Source organism: Phodopus roborovskii, unplaced genomic scaffold (assembly GCF_943737965.1).
Source record: "Phodopus roborovskii unplaced genomic scaffold, PHOROB, whole genome shotgun sequence".
Lineage (NCBI taxonomy): Eukaryota > Metazoa > Chordata > Mammalia > Rodentia > Cricetidae > Phodopus > Phodopus roborovskii.
In genome coordinates, this window is record NW_026126525.1 from 34346187 (window position 1) to 34372135 (window position 25949).

A 25949-nucleotide genomic window follows, 5' to 3' on the forward strand; every position below is an offset into this window, starting at 1 on the left:
GAGAGAATCACACCACAGAGGCGTCACTTTCTCACACCACAAGTACCTTCTCCACCACTATGGGACTTGGCAATTTTTTTAAGAGACCAAACAACACATAATTTTACCCTTGAGGGCCCCATGTTTTCTGTCATAACTGCTCAGCTCCACCATTACAGAAGGAATGTAATCAGGATGTTGCGCAAATGCAGGAGCATGGCTGATTCCCGTGTTTACAGATAAAATTAAAATTCCACTTCATTTCCACATGCCACACAATATTCTTCTCTTACCATTTCCTCAACCTTTTACAGACATAAAAACCATTCCTAACCTAGGCCATGGCTTAGGCAGTGGTTAACAGTTCCCTGCTCTGTTCTACACAAATGTTCTTGTTTGATTTTATATCTGTGTTTTTTCCACATTGCTAGAAGATTCTCAATATTTGACCATTTTGATGGTAAACTTAACTTTCATTTCATAAAGCAGAAAGCTATAAAAAGAAAAGTGTATCTTACAAGACTTATTTTCTTTCTAGCCATTTTCTGTGGTTGGTTTTTCTCCATGAGTTGAGGATTTTTTTAAAAAAAGAAATTTATTATTAACTAAGTTTTTTTCCATTATTTTACATACAGACCACAGTTTCCCCTCCCTCCTTTTCTCCTATTCCCACTCTTTCCCCCACCTCACCCCTACCCTCCCTCCCCCATCCACTCCTCCTCTGTTGTGTCCATTCAGAAATGGGCAGGCCTCCCATGGGTATGAATAAAGAAAGGCACATCGAGTTGAGGCAAGACTTAGCTCTTCCCCCTGCATCAAGGCTCGGCCAGGTAATCCAGCTAGTATAGGGTATGAGGAACAGGTTCCCAAAAGACAGCTAAGTGTGCCAGGGACAGATCATGACCTCACTGCTAGGAGCCCCACAGTCAGACCAAACTACATAGTTGTCACTTACATGCAGAGGGTCTAGGTTGGTACCATGCAGACTCCCTAAGTTCAGAGTCCATGAGCTCCCACCAGTACAGGTCAGCTTTCTCTGTGGGTTCTCCTGTCATGACCTTGACCCCCCTGGCTCGCACAACCCCTCCTTTCTCTCTTCAGCAGGACTCCTGGAGCTCAGCCCAATGCTTGCCTGTGGATCCCTGCATCCATTGAGCACTATTATGAATGGTCTCTAATGAGTTTGGCAATATAAACCAAGGCTGTAAGAAATGTCCATGATTATGAAAAGTTAGTGAAACCCACAAAGTCTATAGAGTTGGGAGGGACGAAAGACACGACACACATCATTGCTCATGAACCATCTGTTCTCTTATCAAGTTGAGCAGATGTCCTAACAATGACTTTCAAAACTTCCCATCTTCAATGACACTAGTTTCCTTCCTATCACAGAGGCAGAGAAATGGAAGAAACATTGGAATCAGAGTTCATCTTCTATATGTGTACCTGTAACAGGATTTCTTTTATGGTTAGCTGTTAAATGTAGCTTTCTTTTCCATGAAAAATTGGTGTGACTCTCATGAACATTGAAACTTACATAATTAATCATATTTTCCATTTTGCTATGACACTAGAAAACTAAAGTCAAGTTCCTACCCCAATTATAGAAACTATATATATTGATAGCTTCCATGGTCAAAGCTTTTATTTCTTCCCAACTATATTAATATATTTTTATAAGCTTTTGTTAGAACAAAAGTGAGCTATTAATTAACTCATTATTCTTAGTATCCTGGTCTTTTTGTTCAAACACACACAAAACCATGCATGTTTAGTAGCACATACACAAAAGTCTGTTAGTCACATGGTCATATCAAAATGAGCCAAACAAAGGCTTTCTTTCAAACATCCTCTTTCTCCAGTCTCCCACATCTCCATATGTTTCTGTTCTTCATCTGGCTGTTAGCATTTTGTTGCCATGGCACTTATTATTTACACAAACAATAAGCAAGGGAAGAATTTCTGCCCATTTCCTGACAACTATTACTTAGAATTTCAGGCCAAGTGTTTGGAAGTCCAACTCTGTACAGCAGAGATGGTGAGGCAAGATAAGCCCAAGCAGTTTAGTCTGCATTTTGAAAATGGAAGACTTATTTTTTTCTAAAATGCCTAGAAGAGTGAAATAAGCTAACAGTGTCAGGTCACTTTTCGTATCCATCTAGCCAGCTGGTATCAATTGGGCATATAATATAATATAAAACGAACCAATCAGATTGTGCATCACATTTTGACTCTTACCTTCTATAAACAAGAAACAGATCTTTTAGGTGTGTTTTTCAGACATTTGTGTCTATGGTATGTACACACGTGTGCTCCCCTTCGTGGACATGCATGCAGAGACCAAAGAAGGACACTGGGAATGTCTTCCTCTACTGCTTTTTGACTGATTCCCTTGAGTCATGGTCTCACACAGAACCCAAAGCTTCCCATTTGGGCTAGGCATGTTGGCCAGTGAGTTCCAAGAATCTGCCTGTCTCTACTACCCAAACACAAGCTTGCACAGCAAGTGCTTATCCACTGTACTGTCCTCAATACAGGAAACATATTTGTAGACATCAGAGGAAAATATAGAGACTTTATGGAGTGCTCTACAGGAGGATATGTAAAGCTATTTATCTTGCTCTATGGATCCCTGGTAAAGCTTTCATTTTGTTTGGAACCTAAGACAAACCAGAAAATACAGTATCCTGAAATATCTTCCCAAATAAAACATATCTACAATATCAACAGGGTGTTTATTATACAGTGGTTTCTGTCTGTAAAAGAAATGTTAAGAAAGCTTTCAAAAGTGTACAATAATATCATTTCCCCCTGGTTCACAATGGTAGGTAGAAGAGCAGAAAGAGATGCACTGAAGCATTGGACAGAGTGGGAAGAGTCAGCACTGAACGAGCTAGGTCACATTGGTCAAACTGCTTACTGCTCCTGAGCTGTTTTTGATTGTATAAGATGTTCTACTTCTCAAGGTTGCTGAGAAAACAAACAAACAAACGAGGACAACAACAAAAACCAAACAAACCAGGGAAGGGGGCAGTGCTTAGAATGTGGCAAAATAAAAGTGAGAAGATGATTGGACAGATAGCTCAGCAGTTAAGAGCACTCACTGGCTGCTCTTCCAGAGGACCCAGGTTTAATTCCCAGCACCCACATCATGGTTCACAATGGTCTCTTAACCTCAGCACCCAGGAACCAGGCATACATGTGGTACACATACATACACATACACATCATGTGCAGTTAAAACACCCACACATAAAATAAAAATAATTTAAAACCTTTTAAAAATTAATAAACAGGAGAAGGACAGGATGCCAGGCTGCAGGCTTCCAAGTCTGCTTCCATCTGTCACTCAATGCCTATGAGCAAGGCCTTCCCAGCCCTAGGTGTCAGTGTCCTACAAAACACAGCCACTTGTCTCATCTACCACTTGGGATTACTATGAAGAATAAACAACATACACAAAATGCTTAACACATAATCAGCGTGCAACACATATTTAGCAATGTCTAACACATCAGAAGCGGTCAGCTACCATCACTATCACTAATAGCATGGGCCCCAGTGAGGAGGACTAGGGTCCCAAGTCTCATGGGTTTAAAGCCCTTTGGCATCATTCATTATTCTTTCCTTCCACAAATAGGAAAAGTCATGCCCTCCTTTTCTGGAGGCAGAGTCTGGTCTGTAACACAGGGCTTCGGGCTTCTAGTCCTCCATGCTTGGCTAGAAACCACACTGCATTCCTGGTCCTTCTGCCTCCAGGAATGGTGGAGTCATTATGGAAACCAGTTCCTCATGACTATGCTCACAAAGGGAAAAAGCTGGGAAAAGACATTGGACTAGGTAGAAGCTGCCACTGGTGACCAGGCACAACTCAACATTGTGCTTGATCCACAGAATATGTATCTGCAAGGCATCAATATTTAACTTTCTGTGAAACTGGCCGAAGGTCTAAAATTAAAAATACAACCTGATAGGAAATCAGAATGACTTTGGGGAATTAAAGACTGATAAATTATACTTTATACATTATACATTAACCACATCAAGACCTTGCTTTGTCTTTTTAATATGAGAAATTTTAGTAGAGCCTTCAAAGGTTTTTTTTGGGTAGTGACAAGGAAGTTCTCAAACAGGATTCTCATGAACAAGTTTTTCAAAAAAAAAAAAAAAAAAAGAGTATTGTGATCATGGTTAAAATATTTTAAAGAAAATATTGTTTCAAGTGTTTAATTCAGTACATACTTCAAATGCCGAACAGAAACCAAGAGGTCAAGTGGCTGATCACAGAGATGAGACAGTTCAGGTTCCAAGCATCGGGAGAGTTTATGGGTTTATGGTTTACAGCACAAAGCTCAAATAGAAGGTGGCCATAAATAGGAGAAATGTCATGGTCTTACAAGTGGCCAAAGTCCCTGTTACCATTCATTGAGAGTTCATTCAGCACAATGAATGGAACTATGTGCCATTATTCTTCACAAATGAACTGATTAGAAGCTGCAGTGGTTTGAAAGAAAATGGCCCCCAAAGGGAATGGCGCCGTTACAAGGTGTGGCCTTGTTGGAGGAAGTGTGTCACTGTGTGGGTGACTTTGCTCTAGCTTCATTCAGTGTTGACAATCAACAGACTTCCTGATGCCTGTGAGACTTATCATTCTCAGCTCCAGCACCACATCTGCCTGCATGCCTCCATGCTCCCCATCATGATGATAATGGACTGAACCTCTGAAACTATAAGTGAGCCCCCGCCCCATTAAATGTTTTTACATAAGAGAAATGCTTTCTATATAAGGTCATGGTGTCTCTTCACAGCATTAAAAAACCCAAACAAACACAGATGCTATTATGGTGCCATTGCACAGATAAGGAAGCATAAGTCCAGGGAAGGTTGTGAGGAGAGCAGTGGCTGTCACCAAATGCTTGGGAACACATCCCATGGCCCCTGGCAAAAGTCTAGTTACTCTGTTCATGTAGCTCAGTTAAGCCTGGCCACAGCCTCGTGAGGTTGTTGTTAAAGTTACTCATCACTCACTTTACTGGATAAGGTTAAAAACAAGTTGACCCAAGATCAGCTAACAGAAGTGGCTCAGCAGGATGATGAAGCTCCATAACTAACCCATTAAACAATAACAAGCAAAGGGAGACAAGTGTTGTACGATCTCATTGTATGTAGAATCTGGACAAGTCAAACCAAGTACAGAGTAGCCTGGCAGAGGGCACGGACTAGTGAGGAGGACGAGACACAGTCAAGACGGTGCCAGGCAGAGGGCACAAGGGTTCATTTAGACTGGAGGAGCAAGTGAGCGCCTGCATGGCACAATGATGGGTGTGAGTAATCATGATACATGCTAAGTCCGTGTCAAATGTCCCTACATCAAAATGACAAGTGTGTGAGGTGATGTACAGACTAATTCACCTGGCAGTCATCCTCCATCTTATAATATCTCACCGTACCCCACAAAGACCTACAATTATTTGTTAGCTAAAAGAAATTGGAAAAAGAATAGCATGAAACACCAATTGTAAAGAAAGTCCCCATTTGCCAACCTTTAACTCTTTAGTAGTGAATATCCAAGCAACCTGTGCCATCTCTAGGGTGGGAGTGGGGAAGGGGCTGCCTTGGCAGTTGCTGAGGAACAAAACATGGAGCTGAGCTAGAGGTACCTAGAACTGACCAGAAGGTGGTATTTGCTAAGCTGTGTTACAGCTCATGCCAATACAGGGCTGTGATTTATCACAGCAGAGGCAACATGGTCACTAAGTGGAACAACATGCTAACTGGAACAGTAAATCAGGGAAGAAAAGGGAGGTTTATGCGCCTCAAAGACCCGGGAGCAGGGAATGAGTGAAGGGGTTAAAGAGAAGGAAGTGGAGATCAAAAAACAAAACAAAACAAAACAAAACAAAACAAACAAACAAACCTGAAATACATCAATTCCATTCCACAGGCAAAGATAACACAATATAAGCAGGTTCATGGGATTATCTTCATTAAAAACATAGCTATTGGAACTGAGACAGCTCAGTCATGTACTACATGAAGTATAAGCATGAGGACCAGTGTTCTACCTACCAGAACACACACACACACACACACACACACACACACACACACCACATCACACACAAATAAGATAGAGAATGACTGAGATAAACACTCATTGCCAACTTCTACCCTTTACACACATGCACTTGCCCATGTGAATCTACATATAAGCATGTGTGCCCATGCCCGTGTGCACATGCACATATAAACTATAGATGTGTGAGGTTATCCTTCTACATGAAAGGCATTCTGTGACAGAGTTTGGACCATCTTGAAGGATAAACAGGAAAGTCAGGTAGGAGCAATAAGTCATTTTCTTAATTGTTAATATTTCATGTTTTCAAACCTACATAACCTGAACAATGTCCCAAAACATCTAAATCATCAAATATACATAAAGTGCAGTGAATATACATTACTGAATAGATTTTTTCTTCTATTTAAAACATAAACTTTCTGTTTACCTAACTTTGAAAAATCAAACATGTGCCTTACTCTAGTGAATTATTTTCTGACCAAGCATGAGAGACTATTATTGGCTTAGTGATGACTAAATGGCCATGACAGAGCAATGGAGAATTCAACAATTACAAGTCAAGAAGGACTGTATGGAAGCAAGTAGCCACTGCTTAAGGTCAACACTGAGAATATAGCCAGATAGAGTGGTAGCTACACCATTACTCTTGCTATGGCCTTCTCTCAGAGTTCTTTGTTTTCCATCCCTGATGACAACTGTCCATCACTTTCCATAGCTACTCTCTTCTCATGCTGACAAACAGGAAAAACAAAACAAAACAAAAAAAACCCCACTCAGTTTCTTTCTCATAGAATGTGTTCCCTACCACACCCAGGAGATCCAGAGCTCAAAGAGCCTTGAAGCTTTTATCAATGCCACTCAATGTCAAGGACAGGAAATAAAAATATTTTTCTTCTCCGCCTCATACAATACCCCTTTGTGAAACTGCTAAAAAAACTAGAAATAGAAAATTTGAGAAATATTTCAGGTGAGAGATATTTATCAAAATATTCCCTTCTGCTAAAAATATCTCCAAACTTTTCTTAGCATTCCAAGTTACACAGCATTGAACTTCAACGTGATTAATCTGTTTCACTCTTGTGGTGGAAGGAACTCTGAGATCACCACAAAGACGATAGCAAGGAACTGTCCTGTGGGACAGAAGTCCCTGTAGGCATGTATCAAGTCAGAGGGTTGTTTTCACAATGGAAACAGGACAGGTGGGCAAGGGAAGAGAGAATAATACAAATTACTGCATCCTCATTACCTGGCAAGGACCCAGGAGGTAACTTAGGCAAGTTGGAGAGTCCCTGAAGGCTAAGCCTATGACAGCAAAGTGTGGGTGTTCTCATAAGCTGCCCAGCACAGATAAATGAGGCCCTTAGTTTGGAAGCTTAACCATGTTGATGTCAGTTCGGCTGACCTAGCAACTCGAGGTGAGAGAGGACAACAGGAGGTATGTGGTATAGGGCGGGCTCTGACATTAGAGCTCCAGCGAAGTAAAGACACACACAGAGAAATATACATGATGGAAACAGGGCTTTAGGGAACAGGGTGAACATGGTAATGGAAAGCTAGGGAGTTTCAGGGCACCAGAGGCTCCTCCTGGCCTCTATCCTTAATGGCTTCTCCTCACTACACCAGTCCCCTGGGCTCAGCTCCTCCCCTCAACAGGAGGAAAGTAGATGACAGCCAAGTTTGCTTCAAGTCCTGCCAAGAAAATCTTTGCAGGGTTAAGAACACACACACACACACACACACACACACACACACACACACACACACACTAAATACCATGCTACTATGGTTATTTTTTTTTTTCATAAGTTTCCAAGCACATAGACACTCAGGGAAAGACTGCTTTTATTCAAAAGGCTCAAGAATGTTCACAGTCTATCAAGGATCTGCTATGTCCTTCAGTTGTCTCACCAGCTGCATCTGTTCTCTACAGGTCTGGAGATTTATTTCAGAGTGACTGATCTTTCATTTGGCCCATTAGAACCCAACAACACTAGTTCACCGTGTTACTTGAACAGGAAAGGGTCCCCACAGGAGACAAGGTTGAATTCCAGACAGAAATAGAAATGTAAATATCTAAAGAAGGATGATGTAAATATCTAAAGAAGGATGATTTCCACAATGGTGAGTTTGTTGACATGCCCTATAAATCTGTCATTCATACATGTAAAACAAATGAGGAGGAGGGACAAACTAGGGTGTGTAAGATGTCAAAGTGATAAAAATTAATCTCAAAGTGAATGCATGCCACACACTTTCTAGAAAGGTGTAGACAGATGTCTTTGTATCATCATCATCATCATCATCATAGCCCGACAGTCAAGGTATCAAGATCCCAAATGGCAGTGGTGCTCTGAGGTTAAGGGGCCAAACAGAGGATTTATGATCTGGGTGGGAGAATTGAGATGGTGACAATATCTCTTCAAGTGTTGTCAATCATCCATGATCATAAAGAACATGCAATGACTATGAAGGTACCAATCAGTACACTGTGTCACACACTAGCTAGCCTTCATCCAAGAGCTCATAGAAAAAGGAATAGCTTCATTCTGAAGTGTTTATCTAATTATTCTTTATCAATAAAAACTTGGGAATCAGATATCAGGGTTAAGAACCTGAATGATCTGAGAAACGGCAAAGAAGCAACCAGTGACCCCTCTCTCTCCTTCATCCATCTAAAAGGGGGCAAGAATATTTCTAAGCTCCTCCCTACTACTTCCTGTGTCTATCTATCCTAAATGTTAGTGTCAGTCTTGGGAGTGTCAGAGTGGGATCAAAATATCCTACAACATATCATTCAATTCAGGGTGAGTAAATAAGAACTGAACTTTAGCTGTCATGTGTATCAAACAAGTTGATTTCATGAAAAACCCAACTTTCTAGTTCAGGATACACCATCTCTATAAGAGCTCAAAGAAGACCTCAATACATTCAAACATAATTCACCCTTTCCCTGAAGAATCACTATGGTGCCAGGGATCCTGCACTCATATCCTGAAAACTGGGGCGTTGGAGTTACTGATGTCTTCAAGGCCCTCATTGCTGCTCAGTACAGTGGGCTCAGGTCTACATACTACCTCACTTCTACTTTGGACAAACCAACTGCGCCCCTGAGTTTCTCCACAATTTTCCTCCCAATGAGGTTCCACCATTTGAGAGTAACAACAGATTCTGTGTGTTTGACAGATTTGTCATTGCCTACAGTATTGTGTGAGCAAGGAGGAACTATGGAGAAGTAATCCAGAGGCAGCAACTCACACAGTGCAGTGGATGAGCTTTGTTAATAGTAACATCATTCCTCTAGCCACTCAGGAACACCTTCATGTTTCCCACAATGGGCATCAATGCACCACAACAAACAGACCACTGAAAATGCAAAGGAGGATGTGAGGTGAATCCTGGGGCTGATGGACACACACTTGAAGACTTTTCTGGTGATAATGATATCACTGGCTGATATCACAGTTGTCTGTTCCCTGCTGTGGCTCTAGAAACAGGTCATAGAGCCTTCTTTTTGCTAGTCCCCATTACCAAATAGTGGTTCCTCACCTGCATTAACTAGTCCAAGTTCATGGCTGTCATAGGAGTGTGGGTGAAAAGATGGCCCAGTTTGATGCTAAGCAGTCTGCACAGAGACAGCCTCAAAAGGATAACCCAAGGAAAGAAAAGGGTTCATGGGAAGAGAAGAAGAAACCCCAGGCTGAGTGGAAAGAAGAAAAAAGGCAGCTACCACAGTTCCTGAAGGGGAGAAAGATTAGTGTGAGCAGGAATGTGCTGCTGAGCCTAAGGCCTAGAGACCTGTCACTCACCTCCCCAAGAATATCTTTGTGTTGGATGAGTTTAAGCACATTTGCTCCAATGAGGCCATTCTCTCTGTGGTTCTGCCCCATTTTGGGAGCACTTTGATAAGGATGGCTGATCCCTATGGTATGCTGAGTTCTGTTTTCCTGAAGATCTTCCTCAAACCTTCACGAGTTGTAACCTCATCACAGGAATGTACCAGAAATTGATCACATTGGGGAAGAATGCCTTTGCTAGTGCTGTTCTTTTTGGAGCCAACAACAACAGATCAATTTCTCATGTTTGGGTCAATTGAAGCCAAGAGCACACCTCTCCTCTGAGTTTAGATTGGCAGGTAGACTTTGTGTCACATATATGGTGGAAACTAGGTCCTAACAGCCAAGAGACCTAGACCCTGGTTTGAGAGTACTTTTCATAAGACATGGAAAACAAACACATAATTCATATATTTTATATCTTTATATGTACATGTGCAATTATAGGTCAACATATTTCTTTTAAAAACATGTGCATGCTTAGAATCAAAACTAAATACCATTAGACATTCTGAGCCCTGAGGTCAACCAGCTATCCTGGCAACACTCACTAGGGATGAAAGTGCTGGATCCATTAAAGGAATTGGCATTCAAATCTCTTAGACATAGTTCTATGTTATCTTCTCCTTCACACATTTGATGCAATTAGCTTTTATCATATCAAGATATTAATCACCCAAAAAGCCCATACTGATGGTAACAGAGGCTCATTATTCCTTGAGAGTCAATGGTTCCCTTGGCCATTACACATAGTAATTAGTAACAGGTAATTCTTCAGGACTATTATAAGAAGTAGTTCATAATTTCTTTAGCTCTGGTGATCACCATGTGAGGATTCATCTACAGAAGCACTGTATAGGTGGTTTTCTTTCTTCTTGTTAATACTTACTGATATAAGACACTCCCACTATGGAAACATGCAGAGCAGTATCTCTCATAGTGAGACAGAATGTGAGCCCTATGATGGAGTGATGTCTGCAAAATGATGAGGTGGGAAAATTCCTGTGTATGTTTATTTTTAGAGAATAGAAGACAAATTTATTTAAGGGAAGAGAACAGGGTCACTGTCAGAAAACAGCAGGAGTATTTAAGGGGGAAATGAGGGAAAAGAGACAGTCAGCTTTTCCTTCCATTCTTCTCCCTGTCCCCTCTTTTCCTTTCCTCCTCTCTCCCCTTCCACCCTTTTCTTTCTCTCTCTCCTCTTTACCATTTCTCACTTTTCTTTCTTACCAGTCTATTCCTATCACTTTTTTCTATAGGTATTTTTTCTTCCTAAAAGTTGTTACTAGATAAGTAGATAGGTATATAAGTAGTTGGGTGGGAGGGCAGAATAATTTGAGTCCAGACACACCTACCATCAGTCCCATCTGTGTACAGGTAAACACATATCCAAGAATATCCTAAGTTTCCCTATGTTTTAAAGTGAACATGTAAGAGCAGCAATGTGAATAAAAATCAATATATTGGAAATTTCTAGGTTGGTTAGATAAATTTTAAAATGAACAAGAAAGTCAAAATAAATTCTATCAAAAAATGATTCCAGCAGAATCTGGGCTGGAGTGAAAATCCCAAGATATATAACAAGGGTAAAGTGATTCAACCAGAGCTGTTCTGTGGCCCAGAGAAGTCAAGAAGAAGCCAGAGCAAGCACAGCATTTCCAGGCCACTGCTCATCCCACAAGTATGGTTGAGATCAGTTTTTCAGAGGTCAGTCCAGGGTTCAGCCCTTGGAGAGGCAGGGAATCCACAGCAACTTTTCAAGATGTGCTCTTTATGGTATTTGCAGGGACAGCCAACAACAGCTAGGGGGCTGTTTACCAACAGCATTCTCCAGCACCTCCCTCAGAAATGACTGTAGAAATTCCTGCCAAAACTTACATGGGAACTGAAGAGCCTGAGTATAGCCATGTAAAACATGCTCTAGTCATTTCGTAACCTCCAGCTCCTTGCAGATGGCTGCTGTGGAAGAAATGACTACTTACAGAAAACAGAGCCCGGAATCCATCCAGCCTCCAGAAAGAAAGCATAGTAAAAATTAACAGCACGCTCTGAAATTCAGAGCTCCCTGATGTCTAGGAATAAAACATTGACAAAGAGGGAGGGAATGGGGTCAAGGGCAAGTACAGGATATTGTTGAAGGTGGTCAATGTCAAAAAAGGACGAGCCATATTAAAGTAGATGTTCCATAGACTGGAGAAGCCAGGGAGAAATTAGTACATCTCACATACTCAAGAGATGTGAGGCTCTGGGCTCTGGAAGGAACCAAATACAAGCTTGATAGCTAAAACTGTACCAGGAGCCATGGAGTCATCAAGCCATCTGATCAAAGCTGGGCCTTAGGAGTCTTGGGACCCTTGGGACCAATTACCTGCGGCTCATCCTTATCTCTCCTTTATATCAATTTTCAGAACAGTTTGGCATGCCACTCTATACATAGACAACCCTCCCTGATTGATCTTACAGCTGCTAGGACTGAGTACAGTTAACATTGTCCTTCTAGATCAACTGGGCATTCCTCTCTAACGCATCAGGAAAAGGGGCATGGAGCTGAGTTTCTTGTTCTGATTAGTTGTTGGCACCCTACAGTCGGCTACACCCTGCAGAGTTCATACAGCAGCATCTATCAGGGTAAGACCTGAGGTGGCTGGTTCCAACACTGACCACCTGACATCTGGTTTAGTACCTGGGTGGAGCAGAGATGCAGTCAGTATTCTGGAAAGATGAGAAGGAATGTTCTCTCTCTCTCTCTCTCTCTCTCTCTCTCTCTCTCTCTCTCACACACACACACACACACACACACACACACACACACACACGAGAGCCCAAACCTCAAAGGACTCCAGATTCATCTCATTGATCAATCCTCCTCCATCACCTCTTCCTCCTTTACTGCTCTCTTCTCCCTCTTGTTCCTCCATCTTCTCTCCCTTCTACTTTCCTTTCTTCTTTTCCAGTTCTTGCAGGAAAACCAGTAAGGCAGTTATCAAGCCCCTTTTACAGGCAAGGAAACACAGGCTTTAAATTATTAAGGGATCTGCCAGTTCTGCCAATCCACAGGCATGAAGCTGAAAGTTCAGGGTTTCAGATAAGGTCAACTGTACAGAATGTCAGCTGCTAAGAAAACATACCACAGCCTTCTGAAAGATTTTAAGAAGGCCGGGGGTTATGAGAAACGGAGCATGTTCATTCAGCAAATTCCTATTGAATATCCACTGTCTACCAGGTGCTGAAGATGCCACAAACGCCATGAGTTTGGGCACTATGTAGCCACATTCTCACTGCTTTTCTAGTCACTTGTCTATCATCCAAAGTGGCTGCTGAGTATGCTGTTCAAGAGAGCCCGGAAAGCAGTTCTTTTCCATGTCTTTAGAGGAAACAATCCCACTCTTTTTAACATTTCTGAGAATTCACAGAAACCATTTGGTGACATGGAAGATGCTGGAGGGATAGCGAGGGACATGAAGGCGCACAGGGAAATGTACAGCGTGAAGGTAGGAGGAAGGAGAAAAAAGTATTGTGGCCTTTGTGTGCCTTCCTTCCCAGTCAAATATGGAGGCCTTCTATGCTTGAGTCAGTTGGAAGAGTTAACAGTCATCCATAACACTCAACACACCTGCAGAGAAAGCAAGCCGCAGAGGTGGCTCACACCTAGGCAGACTCCGAGGGTCCCTAGTAGCCGCAGAAACTTGTAGCCTCTGGCAGTCCCCACCTACACAGTCAGAACAATTCCCTTCTCAACCCCTCCCCCCCCCCCCCCGCTGCTGAATCAGCCAGGCTGGAATGGTCCAGTGAGAACAGTTAGACTCTGGAGGTTATTTGGTTGACTCGGCACCATGAAGGAAATCACAGTAGGTCAGGGAGAGAATAAAAATGAGGAGTTGGCAGAATAAAGGTGATAAAAATAGATTTTCCAACCCTGTGAAGATGAATCATTTTGCCATGGGGATTCGTGAAGCTGTGTCAGTTTGGTTTTCGATGCAGTTCCATAAATTTGATGATGGGATATTTCCTCCCCTTGATAAGTAGTGTCTCTAGTTCGGACAGCTTTGACAGAATTTTATTAGAAGACTGCCCAGGAATAATCTCCAGTCCTTTCTCTGCCTACTGTAAACATAGATTGTTGTGGACAAGGAGCAGTGGGTGAGGCTGGTTATCCAGCCCTGAATCCAGAGCCACTACCTCTTCCTCCCTGCCCAGTTTCCTCCCTGATTATTTCCCCCTTTGTTGCCAGGAAAGGAGAGTTTCACAATGCAAAGGGGGCAGTGGAGGCAAGCACAGTGAGAGGGAGGTCCTGGGTGAGAGCTACCTCCTAGGTATGTATTCACACCTCTCAGACACCAGGGGCTGTTTGTTGGGTTGTTGGGTTGGGTCTTCAAAATACAGCCAGGTTGCTTCTCATTCACAAAATTCTTAACCTCCTCTTGAGTTTGACAAATTGATATAGCCATGCCTTTAGCTACATACCCTTAAAGGAAAAGACAATATTCTGCTTAGGAGATTTAAAGCCTAAGCTACTAGTGGTGGAGGAAGGTTGTAAAAAGTAAAAATCCAAATCAAGGGCTAGTGATAGGAAATTGCTTTTTAAATCACTTTAGCCATAGTTATAAAAAGTAATGTCTTAAACTAAACACAAAAATCGACATAGGTTCCTTCCTTCTCCCCTGAACATCCATCATATATACTTTTCAATAAGAGATCTTACTCACCCCAGCATGTCCTCATACTCTGCACTGAGCTTCAGCAGATCCCCCCATACACAGAGATGGGAGGTGCAGCTCCCCTCATGTGAACCTCTCACAGCAGCTCAGATGCCCCTACATTCTCTTGCCAGGCAAGATCCTCACTACCGCAGAGCCATGCTCAAAGCAGAGTGGGTTGCAAGAGCTGAAATGCTGATGCAGGGAAGGAGAATGAAGTGCTAGAGAGTTGATTGCCACACTTATTGGGAAGGGAGGCGGGATTCTGCTCCCTTGGAGGAAGAAGGGAAAGGTCCCTAGAACTCCAGAGACCCAGATACATTTCTGCAAGACAATGTGGTCTCCAGCACACAGTAGGCTTGCAATACTGTCAGCCATTCTGGTACTGGACAGAAGGAAGTGCGTCTCAGGGCACAAGGCTCAAGTTCCAACTCTGAGACAAACCAGCTGCAGGGTCCTCAGCCAGTTACCACTTTCTGCATGTTAGTTTCCCCATTTCTAAAAGAATAGTGTAGTTAAACAGTTAGATGGTTCCTAGTCCTGCATCCATGAAAATGAACACAAGCGTAATAAATAATAAGCACTGCCATGGTTTACTGAAAACATACTACATACCATCCACCATCATCTTACACATTTAATGTGTGTCAGCTTGCTTGGTCTCATAATGCCGAAAGGAGATTTATTAGTCCCGTTTTATAGATGAGGAAACTATCAAGCTTTCTCTGTGAATCCCCATGAACATAAAAGATCATCATATCCATTCAGTGTTTTGAATTTAAATGGTAGCATTTAAATGTCTGTGCTTGAAACTGAGATGACATCTGAGAATGGAATCCAGCACTGTTGGGTGATTAATGTGTTTACAGTCTCTGCTGGAGTAATTCTGAGATACCAGTATTTATGGTTATAGTCGCTCATGCTACTGCAGAATCCATTTTCCACCTGTTGTTTTTTATTAAAACTCCATAAAGGGCATGAAATATTTCTTTGTGCAGATTCTAAAAAACAGGGTCCTGAAATATGTGACCAGAAATACCGTGTGTGGATTTACTGTTTGGAATTTTCAGGTGCCATAAAACATAGTGTTTACAACCAATCCATCACTTATAAAAGTTTATTAGATTGATAGGCCAGCAGACTCTCTGGTATCCTGCCATTTATTGACACCAATATATCATAGGGTAGGCTGGCTTTTAACATTTATTAATAACTTCTGTGTTCCCTGGTCCTTTCACTGTTTCCTCCCATCATGCCCCCCTTTATCGCTATTGTCATTTACTCTACTTTTTAGGTAAAATATTTACTTTAGGAGAGTTTTCAAATTTACAGAAAATTTGCAAAAATAAAAGAGTCGAAGTTACAACCGAGACCCTGAATCTCAATGCTTGGAACCATCTGTAACAGCTGGGGAAAAGATGCATGTGAACCAAACTCTCTCTATGTTTCTCTCAGATTTCCTTCATTTCCTCTAATGTTCTTTTTCAGCTCTTTGATACCATCTAGGCCAGCACATTACATGGTCAGCAAGTCTCCTTAGCTTCTTCAGGACTTTCTTTGTTTCTGAAATTTGCCCTGTTTCTTATGACCTTGACAATTGTGAAGAGATCTGCTTGGGTACCTTCTAGAATGTTTTCTACTTGACTTCGCTGTTTTTTTCCTTATGCCTAGGCATGTGAGGAGGACCATTAAGGTCATGTGCTATTTTTACAACATTGTATCATCCACACTGCTTTTATTTTATAGCTTTTTTTTGTTTGTTTGTTTTGTTTTTCATTTTTTTACGGGGGTGGCTGTCACACTGTTTTCCAGTTTGGTCCTGGTTTCAAGTGACCCTCCTGCTTCCACTCCTTGAGTAACTGGTATTATAGGTCTGTACCACCATGCCTATCGGTCATCATATGTTTTAAAGCTTTATATGGTAGTCAAACAGAAGCTATAAGGGGAAAAAAATAGAACTTTGAAAAATCCAGCTAAACAGTGAGGCCTTTATTCAGCTACCCTGTATTTTACACTGTTAAGAGGACAAGATCGACAAACTAACAAACATTTGCCTCCATTTTTAGATGAATGTGGAACCATGCTTCTAGCCAGAAGCCAGTTAATTGCCAGATAGGTGTCTTAGTGATTCTTTTGAAATGCTTGCCAAGACAAACTTCCAACAAAAACAGTCTCAGAGGAAGGCGCACTGGAAGAGCAATGTTGTTTCAGACAAATATGGCCTACTGCTCATTAATGCCTTTGAGCAGGTAGGGACTTTGTTTTTTTGTTTGTTAGTTTGTTTCTTGTCAAACTGTAGAGCCGCTGAACTCAAGTTGGAAGTCTATAGTAAGAACTAGCTCTTTATGTAAGTTGTGATTATGAAAAACAGGTAAGATTAAGAATATGTGTTCCTGCTCTTATATATTTTTCCTCACAGGTCCTAATTAAAGGTTTTATTCCCAAGAGAGGAAAGCAAGGAAGTGATGTAATGTCATAAGCTGCTGAACTCTGGCGAGTGAAAGATAAGGGAAAACAACCAGGCTCTTTCTTCAAAGAAAGGTTTGTTTTTTCTTCCCCCAGAGACAGGAAGAAAAAAAAAAAAAAAGAAAGAAAAAAAAAACAACAACAACAACAACAAAACACACACACACAAGAGAAGGATAAAAAGCTTACAGAATTTCTATCTATAACTCCCACCTTTGCAGGGACACAAAACAAGCATGGAAACAAGTGTAGGAAGTAATTATAGTGCATGGGTAGGTTATTCCACTTCAGTGAGTGACTCCAGTCATTCCCAGTATGTGTGAGTAAGAAGTTAGATGGCTGGCTGAAAATGGGTTAAATTGTTCCCCCCATGACTCAGAATTTGACTGTGTATTTGACTTTAAAGAGGTCATTAAGTTACAGCAGATCATCTCAGTGAAGCCTAAGCCAAGCTGTGATGGTGCCCTCATAAAAAGTGGAAATGCAGACACAAATAAGCATGTAACAATGCAAAAGATGGCCATGTCTATGGTAAAGAAAAAGGCTCAGAAGAAACCAAGCCTCATTGCCCCTGGATCTTGAACTTTCACATCCCTCCAGAACTGTGAAACAAACACAATGCTGTTGCTCAGGCTCCTCAGTGTGTGGCACTTGTTACAGCAGCAGAACAAACTGATACTCACCTGGCACTAACAGTAAAAGTTAAGGGGTAGGAGTGAGGCTTAGAGCATGGGTCTGCTGCGGCTTACCTAACAAGCTGTCAGTCAGTTAGACAAAGGACTTTCAAAGTCTCCATCTGTCCTGACTTCAAATCCAACTACAACAATCAATGACTCCCTCCTGTGGCCTCAAGTCCCCTTTGTCTCTCTCCTCTTCCTTGAGTCCCCTCAGTACTGACCAAGCACACCTAAAAACAAGACTTTGGAGGTGAGGTAAATTCAAAGTTTGTGATTATAGGACAAGAAACAATTCGATTTTTGTCTATACTTAAACATAAAGACTTCATGCCAAAAGTTTCCAGTAATTAACTGAGTCCAAATTTTGTCATTTCCCCCCTGAGTTCCAACCCAACATGTCCTTTGCTCTGCCAGACAGCTGCTCATGACAGTCTCTTAGAGATAGCCAAGTCAGTACATCCAAAACAGAACTGATCTTTGTTCTTGGAACCCATTTCCCATTCCCCTGCTCCCATGATCCCTATTAACGGCATTAGCATCCTCCAAGTGCTCAGGTCCAAACATGGGATGTCATCTTCCTAGCATTATTTATTGTGTTTTACCATGTCCAATGCATACATATTTTTAACATCTGAAATAAAGTTGCCTCTTTCCATTGCTGGTTCCTTAGCATTGTGTCATAATTGAATTGGCAGGTGGTTTTTATTAGCTAGACTCTTAAAGACAGTATGTCTTATAAAATGATGGCTTATTACATTTGGAGACAAATTCTATCTTCTCATGTCCATTCCCCCTGGCCCTCATCTAGAAGTAGATGTGTATCATCTCTCATTTGGATTTCTTGTCTCCTAATCAACTGATTTTATCCCTGGTTTCTTCCCATCACTGGCTTCCCACATTGTTAGGGTTTATATCTGAAATGTCTTCCCAAAGTTCATGTATTAAAAGCTTGATCCCCATCGCAGCAGTATTAAGAGGTGGGACCCTGAGAAGTGACTGAATCATGAGTTTGTGAACTTATACATTGATGAAGTCACAGCTGAACAGGCTATTACGATAGTGGGAGGAGATAGGTCACCAGAAATGTGTTATTGGAGGATATGTTTTTTCCAGTCTCTTCTCTGCTTGTTTCCTTCATGGCTGCCATGAGGATAGGAGTCTCCTCTGCCACACATTCCTACTTCCATAACACCCTGCCTCCTGTCAAGCCCAAAGCAACAGAGTCAGATGACCTTGGAATGAAGTCTGTAAAAACAAACCACAAAAAGCACCTTTTGCCCTGTAGGTTTTTCATGTCAGGTGTCTTGTCATAGTGATAGAAAGCTGGCTAGCCACACATCTGCAGAATTATCTACAATACAGATGTTCTTTGCTTTCAATGAGTTCCAGTACCGAGAAAATGGGATCAACTCTATGTACATGGCATTCCTGGACTCAGTGTACCCTTTCTGGTTCACTTTTCAAAACACTAACTTCGCTCAGAGACACTTAGCTTCACATACAGTCATATAGAAAGACTGTCCACTCACAGACAGCATCTAAGCTGGTTTGACCTTCTCCATTCCTAACAAGAACATCATTTCCATGCCTTCAATGCTCTTTGTGTTCATAGGAGTCTTGGTGGCATCTCACCTTCCAAAGCAGGCTTTGACTCAAGTCAACACACCTTCCTTGTTCATCATGCGTATTAGACTTCTTTAGAACTGGGTCTACAGTTGACTTATTTATTTGCCTCCTAGAAGGAGGTTCCCTAAAAGTAAAGAAGTAAAGGTTATGTCTTATGTCAGAAGTGGATTCTCATTTGGAAGGCAAGAGAAAACAAACCATCTCTTTTTGGTACAACACACACACACACAGACACACACACACGCGTACACACACACACATACACACACACACTGCACAAAAAATAAAAGGAAGAAACAAGTTGGATGTCACACAAGAGAGACTGTCCTAGGAAACTGTAATTTTTAAAGTCTTATGACTCTAGGAACATGTCTTCAGAAGAAGGAGAGATTTGTAGGTCAGTAGAGATGTTCCTAGGTTTACAATGGGGATAAGTCCTGACATACACATCGTAAGTTGAAAATGCAACTAACACATCTACCCCCACCAAACATCACACTCAGGGACACAGGACACAGTAGTGTATGTTGTTTACTCTTATGTATGTGTGAGTCACTGGAAACTCTGGCTCATGCCACTTTCAGGATTTAGAATGTCATACTGCACACGACCAGCCCAGGAAAATATCAAAGCATATATTCTACTGAATGGACAACACTTTGCACCATAGTAAAGTCAAAACATTGTGAACCAAACCAACTGGAGAGTGTATGTACAATGATTTCATGCCGTGTGACACGAAAGTCTGAAGGCTCCAAGGGATCACTCTGGTATTCGAGCCCTTAAGAATCTCCTTTAGTGGAGTGTGGGGTGGACCCAGTGGTTTGCTTTGAATTAAATGAGTATGGCAGAAGTGATGGAATGCCACTCAGAGATTAAGGACCATGACTTCTGCCTGAAGTGTTTGTGCTCTCTCATCTTCCCCATCTTCTTTTCTCCCTTCCTCGTTCTTTCTCTCTCCCTCCCTCCTTCCTTCTCTCCATCTCCCCACCTCCTCCTTTTAAGCAACTTCCCTAAGCTTTGCTCAGACTCCTAACCCATGGGAACCATGTGATAACCAATGTTGTGGGGTTTTAGCTGCGAAGTTAGGTAGGCAATTTGTTACACAGCAGTGGATAACTAATAAACTCTCCAAATAAGAAAACCCGAGAAGTCATAAGTACAGGGTAAGCATAAGAAACAAAACTTATCAAAACTTTTGCCCAGAACTGGACAAGGAGACTAATGTGTCAGTATGATCTAAGCATATTAGCGAACACACACAAGTTGCATACACAGCAAACAGTAGTGTGTGTTGTTTGTCCTTATGTATGTATGGGTGACTGGAAGCTATGACTCTTGCCACTGTCAAGATTTAGAATGTCATGCTGTATGTACATCATCATTCCAGGAAAAGATCAAAGTATAGCTTCTACTGAATGAGCATCACTCAGTAGAAAAGTTAAAAAAAAAAAAGAAAAAGAAAAAAAAGTGAACCAAAACAGTTGGCACGTGTATGCACAATTCTTTCACCCTAGTGACAGATTCTCACAGTATCCTCTGCTTCACTGGCCATCAGAATGTTCCTTTGACTCATCTAACTCACTGTGGAAAAAGGTTGTCATCATTTAATAGGCCATGTCTGCATAGCCATTATGTAGCCATATCTTTTGGGTTGGGTCACAACTTAATTGTGGTCTGATTCCTGAAGAAATCATGGATGTGAGAGAGAAACTTGGACTCTAATATAGTCTGAGAAGAGACTGAAAAGCCTCTATTATCATGTGCTTAGATTCCATTCCATTTACATCTGAGAGCTTTATAAAAGTATAGGAAAGGATGAGGCCCAGAATGATCTGCACATTTACAAGCTAATTGTGGAGACTGTTGCAGCCAGCACACAGCCAGAAATGACCTAGAAGACAGCAAATAAACTACTCCTGTCCCAGGTTCATGTTCCATATTCAACTAAACACAGTGCTGAATGTAACAAAAAAGAAAAAAGGCCCTCACTTTTCTTTTGCTGTTGTTGATTTTCCCCTCTACAGTCTGTACTCTTTTATGTATAAACCAAAGTAAAATGCTAACAACCATCCTGACTGCAGCTTGGCCTTGGCACCAACTTTAACAGCAGTGCATTGAACATTCCTCCTGTGTACCATGTAGGAACATAAACAAGGCTTCCCATACTGTGCCAGGGATGAGGATAAAAGAAGATGTGTCACGAAATTCAGTTCTGGCTGAGATACTCCACAAGATCTATTCACTTCCCCCAGTGGAACATGCTTCCTTCACAAAGAACATTCAGCTACCAGTTTTCACTTGTCTCACTCACAGAGAGCCTTGCCATCAGGGTTACCCAAGCACATCACACAGTGACCTCCAAGAGCAGAGCTACAGGCACAAGACACCAGGGTGGGGCTCCAAGCCTCCTCTCCTTCCCCATCTACAGTGGGAATGCTAAGTTTTTTGTGTCCTTAGGTCTTTGTTGCCCCAAATTAGAATCCCCAGTGAGGGCGGCTCTATCTAACTAGGGTAATTGCTAGAAAAGACTAGTCTTTGGCTACATCAGGAAAAAAAAAAAAAAAAAAGGGTAAGAAAGAAAAAAGGCAAGATCTGTTACAGCATGAGTCAGTGATGTTTTAGTTGCTGGTAGGGGAATGTTTAAAGGGAGCTGGTGTGCATGAAATATATGTATCAGGTAAGTGTGTGTGTGTGTGTGTGTGTGTGTGTAAAAAGTCTTAGCCAAACTTCCTAATATTCAAAAAAGTCATTTTTATGTGTATGATTATTTCCCTGCTAATATGTATGTATACCACATACAAGCCTAGTGTCTATGGAGGTCAGAAGAGGGGCCAAATTCCTTGGAATTGGAGTTATAGACAGTTGTAAGCTACCACATGGATCCTGGGAGCCAAACCAGGATTCTCTATAAGAGCAGCAATTGCTTTTAACCACTAGCCACCTCTTCAGCCCCAGATTTTTTTTCAATGCTTTCCTATTATGGGTAGTCAGACTACACTTCACTGACCTCCATTGCTGGGATATAGCCATATGGAGCTTGACTTAATAGAGCTGCCAGAAATACTTCATTCAGGGCCACAATCCCCTGCCTTGAATTCATTAAGAGAATACATCTGAAACGAGAAGGATGGTGGTGGCCTTCTAAAGCCATGGGAGGTCTCCTTGGAGGTCTATGTGATGAGGTCTGGAGGGGCAATTGTGACACAGCAGAAAATCACAGTACCCAAAGCTCGGTGAACCCAGCTTTAAATTCCAACCCTGACTTGTTAACTGGAGAGGGGAGTGAATAAGACTGAATGAACAGTGTGGTTCCTGAGATCCAGCCAGGGTCCAGCAAGCATCTCAGTGTGAATGCAAAGAGTAAGAAGCCAGTCCGGTGCTGGACCTGGCACAGACCAGACATTTAACGTGTGAGTTACACCCTGGTCCTCCTCACTGTCTATTTTGCCTCCCTTGTGGACAAAAGTAATGACTTTAATTGGAATAAAGACAGAAGGAAGGAAGAGAAATTTTGGTGAGCCTTCTCTGAACTAGCCCATAAGATGAAATTTAGAAAGTCTGTGTTTATCTGTGAGAAACAGAATTTGTAGTTGAATCTACAAAATTTGTGTTTTATTCATAAATGGGAGAGAAATCCATGTAATATCTTACATAATCAGTCTTTTAACTGTTAACATATGCTAAAAATATATAATCAATTATTAAGAGAAATGTTTTTTTATTTAGAACAATTATTTTTAATGTTTATTTAAATTGGTCAAAGAAATCACTTGCCTCCAGGGTTACTCACAATTCACTGGCTTTTATATTGAGAAGTTGAGAAAGGAAAGAGAAGGATTAAAATGTGAAAAGAACTAGTCAGTGTAACTCTTTTAATTAAAGTGTTTGCAAAGTAGTTTGAGAAAATTATCCTTTCTTAAAATAAAAGGAATTGATTGAAAAAAAAACAAAAGATGAAGTGGAGGAGGGAGAAAGCTAGAAATGCTGAAAGAAGTGATAGCCTATCTACCCCAAAGACAACACAGGGAAGCACACCTCAGGGTAGATTCTGAGGACACCTCTCATTGGCTGGTGGACACCCTAACACCTGGGTTACTGTCTTGTCCTTTCTTAAAGAGATGAAGTTTGCATAAAGCTTTCACACCTGCTTTCAACAGCTTCACAAACTCACCTTTCATCTGAAACAAAGGTTTAATCTTCTTACAGCCTGGAAATCTCCACAGCCCTTTCATCAATTTCCCTGCTCTGGTCTCCCTCAAAGACATAAACCACTCCACAGATGGCTTTTGGAAGTTCCCAGAAGTCTACAGAGTTCCCAGAAACTTCCATTTCATCTGCTCCAGGAAGCCCAGCTCTACCCATATTTGAAATAGTATCTTTGTTCAGAGAAAACTGCATCCCTTATGAAAAAAAAAAAATCATTTCTGAGTGGTTTAGGGTGACTACATGGTAGGGTAGACTTTGGCTTTTCCTCTTGCTCAAAGAATTCAAATAATCTATCACGAACCTGCCCCATCTTCAACTTGGGGAACACTTGGCTAGTTGACAGAGTGGCTAGGATTCAGCACACATCTCAGCTTTTACTGTTTGTCTAATCCACTAGAATCCCTCATGTCTTTCCATTTCCAAGCTTTTTTTTTTTCCCTCAGTGCAGCTTCATCCCTGTGGTCCTGGAAGCAAAATCAAATAAATACTTTAAGAGAGCTCCAAGAAGGCAGCTACCCCCCCCCATCTACTTCTATTGTACTTCTCATACGCATGTGTAAATGACCGTTAAAATATAAATCTCAGTAACCCAAAGATCAAGCTGCAAACTCCCACAGTAAGGAAGGCCTTGGTGTGCAATGGCCTTCAACATCCTCTCTAATGACCACTAACTGGAACTTGAGGATGTGACTCGGTTGTGCAAGGCTGATGAACTGGCAGACTAAAGGGACACTTAAAAAAAAAAAAAAAAAAAAAAGTCTTTTGTAGGTCAAGCCCTGAATTTGAGGTCTTTCTCCCTGGCAGCAGCAAACAGTCTCACTAACACCTACAGAAGAATGCAAGCATCTGTAGGCAGTCACCAGGCAGCTTCGGATATCAGCGTTACAGAAGGAACCCAGACCTGGACCCAGGGTCTGCTGTGAGTTCTTGCCAGGAAATGGTTTTCAGCTTCTTTGTTTTAACACCTTCGCCCCTGAATTCTCTGTAACCACAGCTCGGGAGGGAAAATACACCTACTCATGCCTCTGTAAATCTGCATGTGTTTGTAATTCTGGATTGGTATGTGAAAACACACTTTGCCATTTATCTTCAGGTTGAGTGACTAGGCCATCTTACTGGATTGACTTCTCAACATTAAGCCATTAGGAGACACACATACACAGAAACACATATACATAATAAATACAAACACACATATACATATATACCCAGTCTCCTTACCCCCCTCTCAGCATACACACACACACACACACACACACACACACACACACACACACACACACATCCCTCCAGCCACAATTCTCAGGAGATCTGAGACATCTTGATCAATAGTTGGCTGGTGGTCTGCCAACACCGTGGCAATGTACACACTAAGCTGGAAGTCTTCGGGTACATTTGAGGTACAGTACAGAGCTTCCTTCCTCCATCTTGTATTCTCATTGAGGCCATTTTAGGTTTAACTAAAATTTGACCTCTCTGATGGAGAGCCATGGAAAATTACCCAACTCTATCCTAGGAACCCAAGGTCAAGCTACCCCAGCTAAATTAACTTCTGTTAAACCCCTACAACTAACTGCTTATCTAAGTTTCTGTTAAACCACTTGCTTGCATAAAACTTCCCCTTGCAAATGCCAAGTGAACTACTAGAATGTAGTTTTGGTTTTGAAAACCCCTTACCCTAAATACTTAGGGCTACAGTTGGGTCCCAAATACCTAAGTGTAATCCCTGCTGGCTGGAATAAAGACTTTCAACTGGCTATAAGCTGAATCTGAGTGGTCACCTCTGGTGAGCAACCCATAACCTTGAATATGAGGAGGCATTTCATAAGAAAAATATAAGTGACAAAGAATGAAAACAAGCAGGGAAATGTCAGCTAGAAAAGATCCAGAACTTCGGGGAAAAGAAAAAAGAGAGGAGGAGAAACAGAAATCAACTATATAAGCAGGAAAGCAGCTGACATTCCCTTGCTTATATCAAATTGCCCAAAATGTAAAGAACAGTATTTGATCTATGGTAAATAGTAGCAAAATAGGACTGGGGAGCTGGGCCAAAGGGTCAGAATGCTCGTGCTGCAAGCATGGGAACCTGAGTTCAAATCTCTAGCAATTACATACAAAGCCAAACACAAGCTCGTAAATCCGAGCAAGCTCCAGGTTCAGTGAGGCATACTGTTTCAAGGCAATACCATGAAGAATAAAACAAGACACTCAAAGACCTATTCTGGCCTTATGTGCACACATGGGACTTTACACATAGATATTCCTAAGCACTCACCACACAAAATACACTGCACACATGATTACTCCCCAAGAAAGATTATCAAAATAAATGTATGTACTCAAACATGTAACATTACTAAAATATTTGAAATCAAGCTTTCCA

At 41.5% G+C, this 25949-nt stretch overlaps 1 protein-coding gene and 1 pseudogene across 9 annotated transcripts in view; one reads left to right on the forward strand and one right to left on the reverse strand.

The window, feature by feature from the left end:
* Positions 1-25949, reverse strand: part of Limch1 (LIM and calponin homology domains 1) — a 298145-nt gene that overhangs the window by 132777 nt on the left and 139419 nt on the right. The gene's annotated exons all lie outside the window — the stretch shown is intronic.
* LOC127232385 (elongation factor 1-gamma-like) lies at positions 9022-10274 on the forward strand (annotated as a pseudogene).